This window comes from Saccopteryx bilineata, chromosome 1 (genome assembly GCF_036850765.1).
Source record: "Saccopteryx bilineata isolate mSacBil1 chromosome 1, mSacBil1_pri_phased_curated, whole genome shotgun sequence".
NCBI lineage: Eukaryota > Metazoa > Chordata > Mammalia > Chiroptera > Emballonuridae > Saccopteryx > Saccopteryx bilineata.
In genome coordinates, this window is record NC_089490.1 from 126,055,114 (window position 1) to 126,068,717 (window position 13,604).

Below are 13,604 nucleotides of genomic sequence, written 5' to 3' on the forward strand. Positions count from 1 at the left end.
TGTAAGGAGCTCTTTGAGAAGTGCCAGAAGAAGTGTTAGGTTCTGAGCTGCACTCATTTGAACCAGCAGATATCTTTTCCCTAGCTACTGCATGTAGAAAGTTTTTGTATCTTATTTTATTTTGTCCATTGTAATTACAGTAAATTTTGAATGCATTGAGGAGTCCCAAATACAACAGACCTATATTACCGAGAGTTTTCAAAATGTGAAATCGGTAATGCAAGTAGAAACACAACTTTACTCGTGGGTGGTCAACAATGTTTGGGCCTGAAAACACAAGCTAACTCGTGAGCGGCTCTTTCCCCTTAGAGATTGTTACTGCTCGGTTTTGTTTCTCAGTGAGTGCTATTCAAATCCACCGCTGTGGTTAAGTTCTCGAACCTGAAATGGTGAGATTTCCAATTACTGTTAAGATAAGTTTGGTAAAAAGTTGTGCAAAGATTCATTTCTATTTTAAAGTGGGCTACATTCTTGCCAGGCAAGGGTTAAGGCTTTTACACGTTAGATTGACTTTTTCGTTGTATCAGGGTCCATTGCTAAAATTAGTTTAAGGTTTCCTGACCTAGCTTTACTCATGTGTATGTTTGAGATTGCTTTAAAATTAACTTCAGGCTTTCATTTTTAAATTGTGTCTATTTTCGGCTCAGGAAGGTCTTCCATGCTTAGGTTACAGAATGTCTTCCTTGAATCAAAAACTGCTTCATTTTTGAACTGCACCATAAACAGCATATTGAATTCAATACACAATCAGATTCCTGATGGTAAAATATGACATCATTGTGTAAACAAATTTATGAACCCTTAAGAAAGACAAGTTAAGCCAGAATTTAAAAGTAACTCCAATATTATAGCGAACAGTAACAAGCAAGTCTAACTTAACTGAACATCTACAGGAAATGTTACACTTGTGTCATAAGTTAAAACTAAAGATTTATCCTGCCTTTCACACAATACTTGGAACAAAGTATGTGCAGAATCAAACGACCATTGTCAATCAATATGTTACCTGTCATGTGTACCCTGAGCCTGGACCAAATTCCAGATGGCTACAACTAAAATTGGAATACCTATCTACCTAACTTAACGAGGATACCAGATGTATTTTAACGCTGAAATACATCAATAATGTTACAGATAGATTTTTCAAGAAAGACGATAAAACAGTCATTCATTGTGGTCACATTCTTCAATTTCAATTTTTTTTTATTTCACTGTCCTTTCCAAACTATTTAGAATTCAGATGTCTCTTCACTGTGGAGCATTTTCAATATCCTGCATCAATCTCTTAACCAGGGGTGACAGGTAATCTTTAGCACCTGACAATGAAAACATTTATTGAGCACCTACTGTGTGGCAGGCATTGTGTTAGGTGGTGAGAATATGAGGACAGACAAACTCTGGACCTTGTAAACTGAGGTTAAGAGAAAATATTCCTGTATGTTTAGAAGTTAATATGCTGTTACCAACTTCTCATTATTCCTGCTCTATCCTAAAATGAACTTCAAGGACATCATGTGAATCTATACTGCTTGATATGAGCAAATAGTCTAAGGCAGAGGAACATGGTCTTGGTACATAAAACATGGCCTCTGTTGTACATATATAGGGGAAACAAACAAAAAAGGAACAAAAAGAACCTCTTAATTCTTACATGATTGCTTCAGTTTGTTATTTATAAAATACAAATATCTTAGTGTGAACTTGAGACCAGGTTTGGACTATATGATTCTAAAATTCATTCTAACTCTTGCAGCCCTGTTGTTTGTACTTATAGTTCAATTATATAATGTGTTTAATAATTAAGAGGCAAGACTTTCTTTCAGAAAATCTCGTAGAAATTAAACAAAATCCACCAAATCTTCCATTGTAGGAAAACCGAATACAATTCTAACCATGTCTGTTTCAGAGCTATGGTGGTGGACTCTTTGGTCAAGGTCACAAGATCAGCAAGAAAACACTCACTTCATGAAACAGGGACACATACATTTAAAAGTAACACAACTGAAAGAATTCATCACCAGAAGACCTGCACTACAAGAAATGTTAAAGGAAGCCCTTTAGGAAGAAAGAAAATGATACCAGTTGGAAATACAGATTTACACAAAGAAATAAATAGCTCTTTATGGATACAAATTTCATTAGCCACTACTCCAGCCTCTTCCCAATCAAAGGCAGCAAATGTAGAAATGGAGAGTAGACAGTCTGATAGGAACAAGTATAGATACAGTGACCATTCAGAGGAAGAATATTGATAGCCCTGCACTCAGAGAAGAAAACAAGAAAAGGAAAGTTTATTGGAGGAAGAGGAGAAAGAGGGGAGAAAAGAAAATAATTTTGACATTTAGCAGGCTGATGTCAACTAGTGTTTACCATTAAGAAAACTGTCAAGTCAAATTCAAGATACTTTTTGAGAAGTCAGGAAACAGAGATAAGTCTTTACAAGGTTTTTTTTTTTCTAAACTGAGTAGAATAAAAATCCTTTATCAAACGAGTACAATTTTTATAAAAATTGCATCTTATGCAGTTATCTCACAACCTGATTGTTACAGTTAAGATTTTCAAAGCAGGTGGGTCCTGGAAGGCAGGAACCACCTTCCTCCTCTGGACTCTCTTTCCCCCCTTTCATGCTTAGTGTGTGCTCTAAGCCTGGTGCTCACAAAGCAAATGCATTCTGATTGAATCTTTAATACATTAATTTAATACATTTTCAAGTAAAATTCAGTTCTGCTACCTGGTATATTTAGTCACATTTTGAAAGGTTAAGCTGAAGAAACCCTGGCATTTGTATATTCTTAAATACTGCAAGTTTTAAAATGAACTTAATTTTGCCTCATCTTCCTGCTGAAGAGTCAGAAAACATATTTCTGGTTTTTTGACAACAGATCTCGTTCTAGTCTTTGAGAGCATCCTCAGAGATACAGTAAAGAGTCTCCCAGGAGTCACACATTAATAATCTTCATCTCCACCCTCAAACGACGGCTCTGAATGCAAACCCGAGTGCAAATCTCAGTGCTCTGAGAGCAAGGCCCAAGTGCATGGCTCACAATTCCATTTCAGCTGTCCCTGCCTTTAACACAATTATAATTCGTTTTTATATTTGTCCTTATAATTTGCGTTGCACAATACAAAGGTGAGTGATAAAATTCATGCTAGTGTTTAAATTTTTTAATGTGCTTTTACTTTAGAATGATATTAAATAATGAAGGGGACCAAAACTTCGCCACCCCAAAAAGCACCTTTTGGGATATTGATTTTAACCTGGTTATTAAGAAACAAAAGACTCAGCAAAAACTTTTGACCCCCCCCTTTTCCTGCCTAAAGGAATTCAGACAGAAAACCTGCTTCAGGAAGGGAACCTTAGCACACTCACCTGAGCACCTAGAGATTAGCACATATATGACAGACAGGAACAAATCCAGCAAAGCCTGCCCCAGCAAGACTCTGTTTACCACATTTGTTCTTTCTCCCGCCTGTAGAAGGTAAGTACTTTCCCTACAGAATCCCAGACTCCTGCCCCTTCTCCTTCGTCCAGAATGATCTATAAACCTAAACAGCCCAATGTCACATTTTTATGAATCCCTGAATGTACATTCATATAATAAACTTCAGACATTTTCAGCTGTTTGTCTCTATTAATTTGACTATTATTCCAGCTAGAAGAAGCTAGAATATGGAAGAAAAGTTATATTTTTTGTACCCCCACAAGTGCAAATAAAAACACCATAACAAGTCAAGAGAAAGACTGTAGGAGAAAGGAAAAAGTACTTTAGTACCTCCTATGGTGCTATTTTCTTGTTTTTTAAATAAGGGTTCCTGCGTCTTCATTTAGCAGTGCGCCCTGAAAATCATATAGCCAGCCCTGCAGTGGGAAAAGCAGAAAATGATGATGAGAAAGTCAAACCCTGAGCAATAACAGGAAAATATTTAAGCGCTATTTCTTCAGGCAGTTACAAGAAAGTGTTATAATTATTCATTCTAAGGAAATGATATACTAAAAAGTCATCAAAATCTGCATTATTTAAACAAAGCGTCTTTGTTTATTTCCCATGCATTTGCCCATGGGCTCCCATATATTTCTTCTCAACTGTCTGCAGGAACCAGTCTTACACTAGGGGGCAGCAGTGACCCTTATCAAACTTTCTAGGATCCAAAACAGTACAACTTGATGCCTTACTTGAAATTCTGAGACAATGAAGATATACTCACTAAGAAGTTTGCTGTTCGTGTTTATATTAATTTGCTTTGCTGTATTGCTTTTAAGAGAGGCTGGGCTTCTTACTCTAAGGACTTAAGGTGTTTCTTTGCCTAAAAAGAAATAGCAGTGAACATATTGCATCTGCTCTCATTGCATGACTCATTTCTAAAGTGACAAAGTAACACAATCTAAGAGATTATTTTAAACTTAGTTTCTCTGGACAGTCTCATAGTGATTGGTCATTTTTATTTCCTATAAATTTGAACAACAGGAACAACTCGTTTCCCTGAGGCCGCTTAGCAGCTAATCCTGTGATGACAGATCAGTGTGCGGGTTTCAGAGGGACTCTGCCACGTCAAGGAATTGGTCACCATTACAAAACCCACACTCAGTCACTCACCTTGGTCTGAATTCTGGAAGAGTCAGAATGTCCTAAACAGAAACAAAAATCTAGAAGTCCATATTTTAAAGAAAGCAATTTGCAAAAATGACCCTATTTGCCATGACATGGGAAGTTATTCAGTTAGCCTAAAAGTGAGACTAGCGTTCCCTTACAGAAGAAGTTGGCTAAAACATAGCTTGCAGTATTGTGTTCAATTTTTCCAAGAAGACTTTCCAAATGAAATTGTTTTCTTGTTTTTTTTTAATTAAATGAGAAGCGGGGAGGCAGAGACAGACTCCAGCATGCGCTCCCGGGATCCACCCAGCAAGCCCCCTAGGGGACGGTGCTCTGCCCATCTGAGGCATTGCTCAACCCAGCTATTTTATTTTAGTACCTGAGGTCAAGGCCATGGAGTCATTCTAGCACCCGGGGCCAGCTTTGCTCAAACCATTCAAGCTTTGGCTGAGGGAGGGGAAGAGAAAGAGAGAGAGAGAGAGAAAGGGAGGGAGGGGTTGAGAAGCAAATTCGCTTCTGTATGCCCTGACCAGGAATCAAACCCGAGACTTCCACATGCTGGGCCGACACTCTACTGCTGAGCCAACTGGCTAGGGCTCCAATAAAATTGTTATAAAAAGTGGATTGAGGTGGAAAAATGGCAATGGAGTAGGCGGACCTACCAACTTCCACCTCCCAGAACCAAAGTGGATTACAACTTAATTTTAAGAACCATCATCTGGAAAAACCAACTTTGGACTAAACTAAGAGGAATCTATAACAAAGGAACACTAAAGAAGCCACACTGAGACTGGTAGAAAAAGAAGAAACGCAGAGAGGGCTGCCCAGCTACTAGGAGCAAAAGACAGCCTGAACGGACTCACGTGGCGGGAACTGAGTATGGCGGAGAGGGGAGGGTCCTGAGCCCCAGGAACAAAGCCCCAGCCTGAAAACCCAGAGCCTAGAAGAGGCATAGGGACAGTGTTAACTGCAAAACAAGTCAGGATACTGTTTGTGAGAAAGAGACAGATTTCTCAGACCCAGGATTCTTCTTAAAGGGACCACTCAGACCACCTCTCTCACAACCACCCACCCCAGGCTCCAGGAGATGGGGAGAGAGGAGAGAACTGGAGCAGCAGGAAGAGAGTATAATCTAGGAGGCACAGGGAGAAACACTTTGAGGGACAGCCACCCTAACCCCTGGGCTAAGTCACTCCCCAAATCTGAAGTGAATATTTCCTGTGGAACCAGCAATACCAGCAAAGGGAAGCAGGACACAAGCCAAACAAGCTCTCTCACCGCACTCAGAGCAGAGTCGCTTAGAAGGAGGGCCTTATGGAGTGTTAGGGTTTGAGCTGCAGCGCCCCTGCCCACACGGCTAAGGGCTGGCCAGAGGGTGGATGGCAGCGGAATGCGGAAGCGCGGTTCCATAGGCAAGGGCAAAAAGCTTGCTGGCCATGACTAAGGGCCGGGTGTGAGCTCAGTCTTGCTTGGCAGGGGATGATGTGGATGCGGGAAAGTGGTCAGGCCCTCCTGTGGTGGGCCTGCAACCCCACCTGCGGGTTAAGGGCGAGAACCCTGGAAGGGGTGGAGACCCGCCACTGAGCAAGGGCACGTGTGGGTGTGCAGCCTTACCCAGCCCACAGTACCCAGGCTTGCAGCCCTACACGCTAGCCAGCTCTGCCCAAGGGGGTGGGGCAAAAGCTCAGAACAGGTGGAGTCCGGCAACTGAGCACGGGCCTGCGGAGCTCAGGCTTGCAGCCGACTGGAGCAGGCTCCTCCTGCAGGGGTAGGGCAAAAGCTGAGAACAGGTAGAGACCTGCGACTCAGCACGGCTGCACAGTCCCACCGTGCACGTGGAACTGAAGGCTTACAGCCCACTGAGCAGGCTCCTCCTGTGAAGGTGGGGCCAAAGCCCAGAATAGGTGGAGACCCGCGACTGAGCCGGGGCCCACTGAGCCAAGGCTTGCAGCAGACCTGCGAGCTGGCTCCTCCTACAGGGACGGGGCAAAAGCCCGGGAACTGGTGGAGACCCACAGCTAAACAAAGATGCTCACCTCTGCCTGTGGTGCTGAAGCTTGCAGCCTGAGCACACGGCATAACCCCACTCACGAGGGCCGGTCGAAGGCCAAGGCAGCTGAGGCTTGTAGACCAGGGTACCAGATCATAGCCCTCCAGTGGAGGAGAGGCAGAAACTGCAGCAACAACCCCAGTGGGCTGGCACCGGCAACGCCCATACCAGTATGCCCTAAGCAGCAGTGGCAGAGGGGATGGTGGACCTGCAGACAAATCACACCTAGGGAACACACAGGCCACACCCATTGGACTCTAGTGGCCAAAACCTTCTTATACACAGACAAAACGGGAAGGCAGAGAAATGCAACACAAATGAATCAAGAGAAATCCTCAGAAAAGTACCTGAATGAGTTAGAAATAACCAAATTACTGGATGCAGAGTTTACATAACAATTGTTAGGATGCTCAAAGATCTTAGAACAACAATAGATGGTCTTTACAACACCTAAATAAAGACATAGCAAATATAAAAAAGGACATTGAAATAATAAAAAAAGAATCAGACAGAAATGACAAATACAATATCAGAAATGAAGACCACAATAGAAAAAATTAAAAGCAGGATGAATGAAGCTGAGAATCGAATCAGCGAGTTAGAGGACAAGATAAATGAAGGCATGGAAGCAGAGCAGAAAAAAGAAAAGAGACTCAAAAAGTCTGAGGAAACTCTAAGAGAACTCTGTGACAACATGAAGAGAAATAACATCCGCATCATAGGGGTTCCTGAAGAAGAAGAGAAAGGACAAGGGATAGAGACTTTTTTCAATCATATCATAGTTGACAATTTCCCTAAATTAATGCAGAAAAAACTCGCACAAGTTCAAGAAGCACAGAGAATTCCATTAAAGAGAAACCCAAAGAAATCTACACCAAGACACATCATAATTAAAACACCAAAGCTAAGTGATAAAGAGAAAATATTAAAAGCTGATAGAGAAAAAAAGACTATCACCTACAAAGGAGCCCCCATAGGGATGACATCCAACTTCTCAACAGAAACACTTGAAGCCAGAAGAGAATGGCAAGAAATATTCAAAGTAATGCAGAACAAGAGCCTACAACCAAGACTACTTTATCCAGCAAGGTTATCATTTAAAATTGAAGGAGAAATAAAAAGCTTCCCAGACCAAAAAAAACCTCAAGGAATTCACTGAAACCAAACCAATGCTGGAAGAAATGCTAAGGGGCCTGTAGTAAACAGATCAAAGGGGAAAAAGAATATAGCAAAAAAGGAATACAGCTTCAAGAATAAAATGGCAATAAACAACTACATATCATTAATAACCTTAAATGTAAATGAATTAAATGATCCGATCAAAAGACATAGGGTAGCTGCGTGGATAAGAAAACAGACCCCCCCCAAAAAAAAGAAAAGAAAACAGACCCAGACATATGCTGTCTACAAGAGACACACCTTCAAACAAAAGATGCACATAGGCTGAAGGTAAAAGGATGGAAAAAATATTTCATGCAAATAGAAATTTAAAAAAAGCTGGGGTAGCAATACTTATATCAGACAAAATGGACTTTAAAACAAAGGCTATAGTAATAGATAAAGAAGGTTACTACTTAATGATAAAGGGAGCCATCCAACAGGAAGATATAACCATTATAAAAATCTACACACCTAATATAGAAGGACCTAAATATACAAAGCAGACTTTAATGGATATAAAGGGTGAGATCAACAGCAATACTATAATAGTAGGGGATTTCAATTCCTACTAACATCACTAGATAGATTCTCAAGAAAAAAAATAACAAAGAAACAGCAGACTTAAAGGACACACTAGATCAACTGGCTCTAATAGATATCTTCAGAACCTTTCACCCTAAAGCAGCAGAATATACATTCTTCTCAAGTGCTCATGGTACATTCTCTAGGATAGACCACATGTTAGGGCGCAAAAGCAGTCTCAACAAATTTAAGAAGATTGAAATCATATTAAGCATTTTTTCTGATCACAATGGCATGAATCTAGAAATCAACCACAACAGAAAAACTAAAAAATGCTCAAACATTTGGAAACTAAATAGCATGTTTTAAATAACAAATGGGTTAACAATGAGATCAAAGAAGAAATTTAAAAATTCCCAGAAATGAATGATAATGAGCATACATCAATTCAAAATTTATAAGACACAGCAAAAGCAGTACTGAGAGGGAAGTTCATAGCATTACAGGCTATGAACTTAAGAAGCTAGAAAAAGCTCAAATAAACTATTTAACCCTGCATCTAAAAGAACTAGAAAAAGAACAGCAGGTAAAGCCCAGAGGTAGTAAAAGGAAGGAAATAATAAAGATCAGAGCAGAACTAAATGACATAGAGGGTAAAGAAACAATACAGAGGATCAATGAAACAAGGAGCTGGTTCTTTGAAAAGGTAAAGAAGATCGATGAACCTTTAACCACACTCATCAAGAAAAAAAGAGAGAGGACTCAAATAAATAAAATTAGAAATGAGACTGGAGAAATAACAACTGACACAACAGAAACACAAAATATTTTAAGAAAATACTATGAAGAACTGTATGCCAAAAAATTAGACAACCTAAATGAACTGGACAAATACCTTGAAACATATAATCTTCCAAAAATTAATCTGGAAGAATCGGAAAACATAAACAGACCGATTACAACAAATGAGATAGAAATAGTTATCAAAAAACTCCCAACAAAGAAAAGTCCCGGGCCTGATGGCTTCACTAGTGAATTCTACCAAATATTCAAAGAAGAACTAACTTTTATCCTTCTCAAGCTATTTCAAAAAATTCAAGAGGAAGGAAGACTTCCAACCTCCTTTTATGGTGCAAGCATAATTCTGATTCCAAAACTAGGCAAAGATAGCACAAAGAAAGAAAATTATAGTCCAATATCCCTGATGAATTTAGATGCTAAAATCCTCAACAAAATATTAGCAAACCAGATCCAGCAATATATGAAAAAAATCATACACCATGATCAAGTGGGATTTATTCTGGGGAGGAAAGGCTGGTACAATAGTCACAAATCGATCAATGTGATTCATCACATAAACAAAAGGAAGGAGAAAAATCACATGATAATTTCAATAGATGCAGAAAAAGCATTTGATAAAATTCAGCACCCGTTCATGATCAAAACTCTCAGCAAAGTGGGAATACAGGGAGCATACCTCATATGATAAAGGCCATCTATGACAAACCCACAGCCAACATCATACTCAATGGGCAAAAATTAAAAGCAATCACCTTAAGATCAGGAACAAGGCAAGGGTGCCCCCTTTCACCACTCTTATTCAACATAGTTCTGGAAGTTCTAGCCACAGCAATCAGACAAGAAAAAGAAGTAAAAGGCATCCAAATTGGAAAAGAGAAATAAAATTATCATTATTTGCAGATGATATGATATTGTATATAGAAAACCAGTCAGAATGGCACTCATCAACAAAACAACACAGAATAAGTGATGGCAAGGATATGGAGAAAAGGGAACCCTCCTGCACTGCTGGTGGGAATGCAGACTGGTGCAGCCTCTCTGGTAAACAGTATGGAGATTCCTCAAAAAATTGAAAATCGAACTGCCTTTTGACCCAGCTATCCCGCTTTTAAGAATATACCCCAAGAACACCATAGCACTGTTTGAAAAGAAGAAATGCACCCCCATGTTTATGGCAGCATTGTTCACAATAGTGAAGATCTGGAAACAGCCCAAGTGTCCGTCAGTGGAGGAGTGGATTAAAAAGCTTTGGTACATATATACTATGGAATACTACTCAGCCATAAGAAATGATGACATCGGATCATTTACAACAACATGGATGGACCTTGATAACATTATACTGAGTGAAATAAGTAAATCAGAAAAAACTAAGAACTATATGATTCCATATGTAGCTGGGACATAAAAATGAGACTCAGAGATATGGACAAGAGAGTGGTGGTTATGGGAGGGAGGGGCACAAAGAAAACTAGATAGAAGGTGATGGAAGACAATTTGACTTTGCAGCATAATCAAATGTCAAAATAATCTGGAGAGATTTTCTCTCAACATATGTACCCTGATTTATCAATGTCATCACATTAAAATTAATAATAATAAAAAAAGTGAATTTAAAGTTCCATAAAACAATATGCTAGAAAACCACTGCTATGAATTCCAGACTCTCTGGCAAGAAAATAAAAAGGTTTTTATCCCAGTTTATCACAAACCTCCAGGGAGGTGCTTCTCAGTGCGGGCTGTTCTACCAATGAGGGGCAACTGGAAATTTGCAGGCTTGTTCCTGGCCGTCCAAATGACTATAACACTACTTTCCTTTAACAGAGTGGAGAGCCAGGGATATCAGATTTCCTACAATGTATAGGGCAGTCTCAAACAATTAAAAAGTATGGTCACATGTCTCTCACAACCTTTAATGCCCTGCCTTAAATTTACAGGTAAAAAACTTGGTGTAATTTTTAGAGCTTAGAAATTAAGTATTTTTTTTCATATAAGCACTCATTATTTTTAGCATGATTTCAATAAATATGAATGTTCCAGGCATGCAACTACCGGTAAGTCAAAGAAAGAACTTCACCAAGAATTGTTAACTTTCTCTGAAAATGGTGTCACAAATTGCATTTCAACTTACGGAACAGAGTCACCGAAAAACACACTGTCAACAGTCTGTGTTGGTAGCTCTTGATTCATGATATTGAGTATACATTTAAATATACATATGTGTCTTTACTCAAAATGTCAACTATAAAAAGAATCAACTTGAAGATTGACCTGCATCTCTTAAATTCAAATATATTCATTATAAGTATAAATACCTGACCACCTCATTGTGTTGTATAGTAGCTATATCTGTGCACTTTCACACTTAAATATATACTTCTTTTTTTAATTTCTCCTTTATATTACAATGAAGACTTTATACATATTTTTTGAATATATGTATTATAGAGACTATATTTTTGTGGATTTCATTTCAGGGTAGCAAAACAGCACAACAAAATATTTGTTATAAAAAAGGAATTTGAGGACTCATAGGTTTAAAAGACAAGACTTGCAGGCTCCCCTTCCAAGTGAAGCATCTCTCCATTCCTCCCTACCTCCCCATCCAACCTCTGCTACTTACACAGAAGGGAATGGTCTGTAGCACGGAATGGTTAGTAGCTAGCCTATGAAGAAAAATTCATTTTGAATAGTAACTTTTGAAATAAGTTCTCTGGCAAGTTGTAAATTGAATATTCTTATATGATATGAATATAAATATACATATTAATTAATTTGCTTATTCATTAAATATTGCTAAGTCTTACTAAATATAAAGCATTTCACTGTTAAACAGATAGTGTTCAAATAGCAAAATAACATCGCTAATCTAAAGAAAATCTCTCTGGAAAACGAACAAACATGGATTTAACAAGGATAGTACAATAGGTGACAAAACAATCAACCAGGTGAAATTTTCAACTGGATATTTTTGAAGCATTTATTTGTATCCTATCCTACCCATATTAGGCAAGTTAAGTCCCAATAAGCCAAAACACTGCTGATATGCAAAAAATACCCTGGCCAGTTAGCTCAGTTGGTTAAGAGCATCATCCTAAAACAACAAGGTTACAGGTTTGATTCTGGTCAGGGCACACACAGGAAGCAGCCAAGACTGAGTGGAACAACAAATGCTTCCTTTCCCCTCCCCTCTTTCTCTGTCTCTGTACAAATCAATTAAGCCCTGGCTGGATAGCTTGGTTGGTTGGAATGTCGTCCTGGGGCGCAGAGGTCGCCAATTTGATTCCCCAGTCAGGGCACATACAGGAACAGCTCAATGTTCTTGTCTGTCTCTCTCTCTCTCTCTCTCTCTCCCCCCCTACCTCTCTCAAATAAATAAATTTTAAAAAATAAATAAATAAATAAATAAAGCTAAAACTTAAAAAAATAGTCTTTCAAGGGAATAAAGCAATTATTAAGGAAAAAACTCTTAAAATGGTAAGACTCTCATTATTTTTTACCCAAATATACATTTTTAAGAATCAGAATTAAAATCAGTCATTTATAAAGCTTTTTTTTGTATGACAGTAGGGATCAAATTCTATCTAGTAAATTTAGCAGCAAAAAGAAATGGTCCTCTGTAGTAATTAGAAACAAATTAAATTTTACTCTGCGATGTTTTTTCTTCCCTCTGGCTAGTTACTAAAATAAAGTGTGGAATAAAAAAAAAAAGGCAAAACAGCCTAGGGCAGGGCCGCTGTGTGACTGAGGAGCAAGCAGCTTAAGCTCTTGGTGCCCGGGTTTTCTTACATGGTAGCAGCTACTTCATAAATTAAATGAATTAAGTCATGTTATGCGCTTAGCACAGGGCTCCACATACGTATTAAGAAGCACATAGTAAATACCCGTGATCATACCTCTTTTCCAAACTGGAAACATGAAGACTGTTCGTGGGAACAGTTGCCTAACAGGCACGGCCATCCTGACCTGACTAGACAGCCACGTGACTTGCTTAACTGCAGAGCTCTCCAGGTAAGAGATGCCAACCAGTCCAAATGTGATTACAGGCGTTTGACAGCCTGAGAGTCCTACGATGTTCCTGACTAAGCTGTATTTAATTGTTCAAGTTAGAAAAATGGGAGAGCTATGTGGATTTTAGATACTGGCATCTGTTACTCAGCAATAGACTGAAATTTCAGGAGAAATTCTGAGTTATCTCATTAGTGAAGCAACTTCCTAGTAGGTGGCTACTGACTCTTACCACAGTGAACCCAAGAACTCATGATCCTCTGACCTAGAAAAAAAAACTCACGTGAGAACCGATGAGGTGGCAAGAGACCAAGAAAACTAGTTTTACAACCTATCAGGTGGCTAAAGGTTGGCCACACTGTCTGGGAAAGCAGAAAGAGCAGAACCACTACAGTTCCCAGGGCCATCGGCGTAGAGGCGCTATGTGGGAGCTGAGGGTCTGTGGCCCCAGGAAGGCCCTAATGCAGCTG